The sequence below is a fragment of the Myotis daubentonii genome, chromosome 5 (assembly GCF_963259705.1).
Source record: "Myotis daubentonii chromosome 5, mMyoDau2.1, whole genome shotgun sequence".
In the NCBI taxonomy this organism is placed as follows: domain Eukaryota; kingdom Metazoa; phylum Chordata; class Mammalia; order Chiroptera; family Vespertilionidae; genus Myotis; species Myotis daubentonii.
The window spans coordinates 69,248,554-69,255,409 of NC_081844.1; positions in this window are offsets into that span (position 1 = coordinate 69,248,554).

The following is a 6,856-nucleotide window of genomic DNA, read 5'->3' on the forward strand; positions in this document are numbered from 1 at the left end:
TTAGGGGCGACTGGGCCTGTAGGGGAGGGCAGTTAGGGGTGACAAGGTCAGCAGGGGAGGGCAGTTAGGGGCGACTGGGCTGGCAGAGGAGCAGTTAGGTGTCAATCAGGCTGGCAGGGGAGTGGTTAGGGAGTGATCAGACTGGCAGGCAGGCGAGCAGTTAGGAGCCAGCAGTCTCAGATTGTGAGAGGGATGTCCGACTGCTGGTTTAGGCCCGATCCCATAGGGATCGGACTTCCCTGAGGGGTCCCAGATTGGAGAGGGTGGAGGCCAGGCTGAGGGACAACCCCCCCCCCAAGTGCACGAATTTTGTGCACCAGGCTTCTAGTACTTTTTTTTATATATTTTGATATTTTACAGAGAGGAAGGGAGAGGGATGAGAGAGAAACATCGATCAGCTGCCTCCTGCACACCCCCTACTGGGGATGTGCCTGCATCCAAGGTACATGCCCTTGACCGGAATCAAACCTGGGACCTTTCAGTCTGCAGGCCAACGTTCTATCCACTGAGCCAAACCGGGTAGGGCTAGTACTTTTTATAGCAAGGAACATAGCCCAGTTTGCAGTAGCAGGCAATTAATTGCTAATTGTAGGGTAAATTAAGTTACCTATAAGTGTCTCTTATTAGCAGAAATATTTGACAAATATAATTTGACACCCATTAACAGCTTTTATATTAATGGTTAACCTGTTTGGTTCTATGCAAGAATATAACCCAAAAGTTTTCCAACTTCTAAAGACTTATAACATTGAATAAAATTCAGATAAACTATAACCTTGCAAAAATGACTACTACCTTTTTATTGAGAGCACTTTCTTCTCTGGGGTATTATACCAGTGCACACTTTGGCATAAAAGAAGATGAGGAAGTGACATGGGGTTGAGGAGAGAGCAGGTAGGTAAAGTTTGAGGAAAAAAATCACATAGTTGAGGTTTTGAGTGGGACAAGTTGAGTATAAATTGAAAAAGATCATGAGACACTAAAAAATGAAAAGTTCCTAAAAGTAGTATATTTAGGTGTCCCAAAAAATGTATACCACATTTTGAATAATTATAAAAGCAGTGTTCATTACAATACATTTCATTTTTAAAATTGAGTTATCAGCTGATAAAGTGTGTATATGTATTTTTGGGGACACACCCAGTATTTAAGAAAAGATGTTTTGAAAAACCTAAACTTGTTAAGAAAGAGTGATTGTCATATTTTGTAGGGATTTATAACTTCACAAAGCTTCATGCTACCTTCCTAAGCTTGTCTACATTTAAAATAAACTCCAGTTCATATGAAACTTTTCTTTTGCATAAGTGAAATAAATCTGTATGTACCTTGTTGTTTTGAAGAGGATAGACTACTTATCTGCACCTATTTAATAGATTGTTATTTTGAAAGGATATTTTGGGTACCATTTTTTACTATTATAGACTTATTTGTAATTTAATGCATTTTACATTGTGAATGTACATTTTCTAATAAAAATATTATGCTCCTTAAGCCTTAAAACATTACTTATTCATACTTTAAATACCTACTTAATCACCATTGCATTGTCGGAAATAGAGCAGTAAACAAAATATAAGCCCCTAGTAAGGAGAGCCTGACATAGGTAAAATGATTACACAGATAATTATGCTTGAGGGAAGGACAATGAAAGAGAAGTATATGGAACTATAGGGGTGAAGAATAGGGTATCTGACCTGAACAGGAAAGTCAGTGAATGTATCTCTGTAGCTCACGATTTCAGAGGAAAATGGCTCAGATAGAAGGATCAGAAAAGGCTCCAAGTAGCCAAGTTTAGCTTATATACCCATCGCTGAAATGACCAAATGGGCAGAGGTGGAATCCTCTACTAACCCAGGTCTTGGTTATGCATTCATTCTGGGGAATGTAATTGTGTGGAGAAGGGAGGGGGGAAGAACCCTGTGAGGACCATCTCAATTACATGGACTAAAGATTTATTACTGGGGCCCTAGCTGGTTTTGCTCATTGGTTAGAGCTTGGCCCGCAGACTGAAGGATCCCGGTTTGATTCCAGTCAAGGGCACATACCCAGATTATGGGTTCAATCCCCAGTAGGGAGCATGCAGGAGACATCAGATCAATGATTCTCTGTCATTGTTAGTGTTTCTGTCTCTTCCCTTCCTCTCTGAAGCCAATAAAAATATATTTATTTTTTAAAATATATTTTATTGATTTTTTACAGAGAGGAAGGGAGAGGGATAGAGAGTTAGAAACATTGGCAAGAGAGAAACATCGATTAGCTGACTCCTGCACGCTCCCTACTGGGAATGTGCCCGCAACCAAGGTACATGCCCTTGACTGGAATCGAACCTGGGACCCTTCAGTCCACAGGCCGATGCTCTATCCACTGAGCCAAACCGATTAGGGCAGTGGTCGGCAAACTGCAGCTCGCGAGCCACATGTGGCTCTTTGTCCCCTTGAGTGTGGCTCTTCCACAAAATACCACATGCGGGTGCGCATGTACAGTGCAATTGAAACTTCATGGCCCATGCGCAGAAGCTGGTATTTTGTGGAAGAGCCACACTCAAGGGGACAAAGAGCCGCATGTGGCTCGCGAGCCGCAGTTTGCCAACCACTGGGTTACGGCAATAAAAATATATTTTTTAAAAGAGATAACTGGATGGAGAAGAGTTCCACCAAAGAAAGGTTTGCTGAGCTGAAATAAACGTATTTATTCACTATACCAGGGGTTCTCAAACTACGGCCCGCGGGCCACATGCAAATACAAGTATTGTATTTGTTCCCGTTTTGTTTTTTCACTTCAAATAAGATATGTGCAGTGTGCATAGGAATTTGTTCATAGTTTTTTTTTTAAACTATAGTCCAGCCCTCCAACGGTCTGAGGGACAGTGAACTGGCCCCCCGTTTAAAAAGTTTGAGGACTCCTGCACTATACCTATACCTCTCAATTGTTTTCATATCACTGTAATCCTAGAAAGTATCATATGCACTATCAAAGAAAACAGACAAAGCTGTTTGTATCCAGCTTCTTCAGGCAATACAGGCCCTACTAATAACTTGGAGCACTGAAGGGATCAGTTTCTCACTTAGGAAGATAATCCATTTGTAATATATCAATATTATGTTAAGTATTTTGGAGTTTAAGAGAAATGGGAAGGCACTTAAGGTAACATGGTCTCTAAGAAATCTGGGCTCCTTGTAGAAATGGCTGATCCCAGGTGTGAAACAAGATGAGCCTGAGATAGCAAGTGCCAGAAAGCAAGGGAGCTATCAAAGCCTAGAGCTCACCAAAAGGATACAAGGATCAGATAAAGGGACTCCTGCTTGCCAAAAATTGATATATTGAAAATAATATCTGCCATGGATTTAAACATATTAAATAAGTGAAAACCTGAGTTCTTAATGACCCCCAAAATAAATTCATAGGTCACCTTTGGAGGTTACTATGGCTTTTGTTTTTAATCTGAAAACTAAAGTAGCCTGGTCAGTGGTGCTCAGTGGTTGAATGTCAACCCATGAACCAGGAGGTTGCCGTTTGTTTCCTGGTAAGGGCACATGCCCAGGTTGCAGGCTCAATCCCCAGTAGGAGGGGTGCAGGAGGTAGCTGACCAATGATTCACTCTCACCATTAATGTTTCTATCTCTCCTCCCTTCCTCTTTGAAATCAGTAAGAATCTATTCTGCCTTTCCTATTTCCAAACTTCATCAGGTAATCAAATAATGATGAGGTAAAGTTTTTTTCTGTAGAATAATCCAAGCTAATAAATACAAATGGAATAACAGAATTAGACAAATTTTCATTAAGCAACCTCTAGTGAAATAATAGCTTTGGGCAACAATCATCAATGAATGCTACAACTTCAAGGTGAAAATGAATGAGGAAGCACAGAGAGTCCCAAACAAGATAACCCAAAAATACCCATACCAAAACACATCGTAATTACAATGGCAAATGTACCGGACAAACAGAGAATCTTACAGGCTGCAAGAGACAGGCAGAAAGATAGTACAAGGGATCTCCCATTAGATTATCAAATGATTTTCTAAACAGAAACACATCAGGCCAGAAAGGGATAGAAGGAAGTTTACAAAGTCATGCAAAGTAAGGGACTGAATCCAAGAATACTCTATCCAGCAAGACTATCATTCAAAATTCAAGGGTAAATAAGGAGCTTCACAGATAAAAAAGGCTAAGGGAGTTTATTACTACCAAGCCAGCAATGCAAGAAATGCTAGAGGGACTGGCGTAAAAAGAATAAATAAAAAGGGAAGTAGGAACACAGGCACAAAAAATAAAAATGGCTACAAACAAGTACCTATCAATGGTAACTATAAATGTAAATGGACTAAATGCTCCAGTCAAAAGACATCAAGTGGCTGAATGGATAAGAAAACATGACCCATATATATGCTGTCTATAAGAAACCCACCTTGGAACAAGGGTCTCACACAGACAGAAAATGATGGAATGGAAAAATATCTTTCAGGCAAATGAAAAAAAAAAAAAGCTGGGGTAGCAATACTTATATATGACAAAATAGACCTCAAAGTGAAGACCATAACAAGAGATAAGGCCACTTCATAATACTAAAGGGATTGGTACAAGAGGATATAACCCTGGTAAACATATGCACCCAATGCAGGAGCACCCAGATACATAAACTCCTGGAAGATATCAAGGGAGAGATCAACAACAATACAATCATAGTAGGGGACTTTAATATCCCACTGAGATCACTGGATAAATCCTCTAGACAAAAAATCAGCAAAGAAACAGCAATCCTAAATGACTCACTAGATCAGATGGACTTAATTGACATCTTCAAAACATTTCACCCCAAAGCCACAGAATATACATTATTCTCAAGTGCACATGGAACATTTTCAAAGATAGACCACATACTGGGTCACAGGCAAAGTCTCTCCAAATTAAAGAAGATTGAAATCATATCAAGCATCTTCTCAGACCACAATGGCATAATATTAGAAATAAACTACCATAAAAACAAAAAAATTCAAACACTTGGAAGCTGAATAGCATGCTATTAAACAATGATTGGGTTACCAAAGTGACCAAAGAAATTAAAAACATCCTGGAAGTGAACAACAATGAAAACACAACAATCCAAAGTGAAAGCAGTCCCGAGAGGGAAGTTTATAGCTCTACAGGCCTACCTCAAAAAATAAGAAAAAATGGTAATAAATTATCTAACTCTACAACTTAAAGAATCAGAAAGAGAGCAGTAAGAAATGCCCAGAGTGAGGAGAAGGAAGGAGATAATAAAGATCAGAACAGAAATAAATGACATAGAGACAACAACAACAACAACAAAAATATAAAAGATCAATGAAGCCAAGAGCTGGTTCTTTGAAAGGATAAACAAGATTGATGTACCTCTAGCCAGGCTCACAAAGAAGCAAAGAGAGAGGACCCAAATAAACAAAATCAAAGTGAAAGAGGCGAAATAACAACAGACATCAATGTAATAGAACTGTAATGACAGTAAAATAAATCAGAAATGACAAAAAAAAAGGTAAACAAACTAGAGGTTATTAGATTGAATTCTAATTCAATATTTGAAACAAAATTCAAGTATATCCTATATAATAAAAAGGTAATATGCAAATTGACCATCATGCCCTCACACAAGATGGCCACACATGTGATCAAAGATGGCCGCTTCCATGTGATCGCAAGATGGCGACCACAAGATGGCTGGCAGGGGAGGGCAGTTGTGGGAGATCAAGCCAGCAGGGGAGGCCAGCTGGGGGTGACCAGGCCTGCAGGGGAGGGCGTTGGGGGCAACCGGGCCAGCAGGGGAGGCAGTTGGGGGCAACTGAGCCGGCAGGGTAGGGCAGTTGGGGGTGATCGGGCCAGTAAGGGAGCAGTTAGGCATCAATCAAGCTGGCAGGGGAGTGGCTAGGGGGTGATCATGCAGGCAGGCAGACGAAGTTAGGGGCAATCAGGCAGGCAGGCAGGTGAGCGTTTGGGAACCAGCAGTGCCAGATTGTGAGAGGGATGTCAGACTGCCGGTTTAGGCCCAATCCCACAGTGGGACCTGCAGTTGGACATCCCCTAAGGGGTCCCAGATTGAAAAGGGTCAGGCTGGGCTGAGGGACACCATCCCCCAGTACACAAATTTCATGCACCGGGCCTCTAGTCTATATATATATAAAAAAGCCCAAGTGACTGTCTGGTAGCTATGATGCACACTGACCAACCGGGGGCAGACACTCAACGCAGGAGCTGCCAAGCTGAGGTGACTTGGCAGCTGTGGTTCTCAGGTGATGCACCTGGAACCAGAGAGGAGGGAGCCTGCTTCCGGGGTGCGTAACTCGAGGACTGCCCTCTTGCAATCCGGGACCTCTTGGGGGATGTCAGAGAGCTGGTTGCAGCCTGATCTCCGCAGGCCAGGCCAAGGGATCCACTGGTGTACTAATTCGTGCACTGGGCCTCTAGTGTTATATACTAGTAAAAGAGAAATACCTGAAACATAAAGACACATTAAGACCAAAAGAGATTATAAAAAGTATACCTAATTAAATTTTGTCAAAGCAAAACTTAGCTAGGAATTCTTTTAATTATTTCCATTTTTAAGAGGGAAATTCTTCTATTTCTGGTATGTTTTCCTTACATTATTTTCTTCCTCAAAGTTGGATTACCAATGTATTAAAATGTGTTAATTTTAATAGATACTGCCAAATATATATTAGATTATCATTTATACTCTAATCAACATCTGAGAATGCACTGCTCATTTACTATTTTTCACCAATCTCTGATAAAAGGACATATTTGCATTTCTCTAACTCTAAATGTGGCTGAGCATATATCCTTTTCCATTGTGAATCATTTGTTCGTATCTTTTGAGACAAAA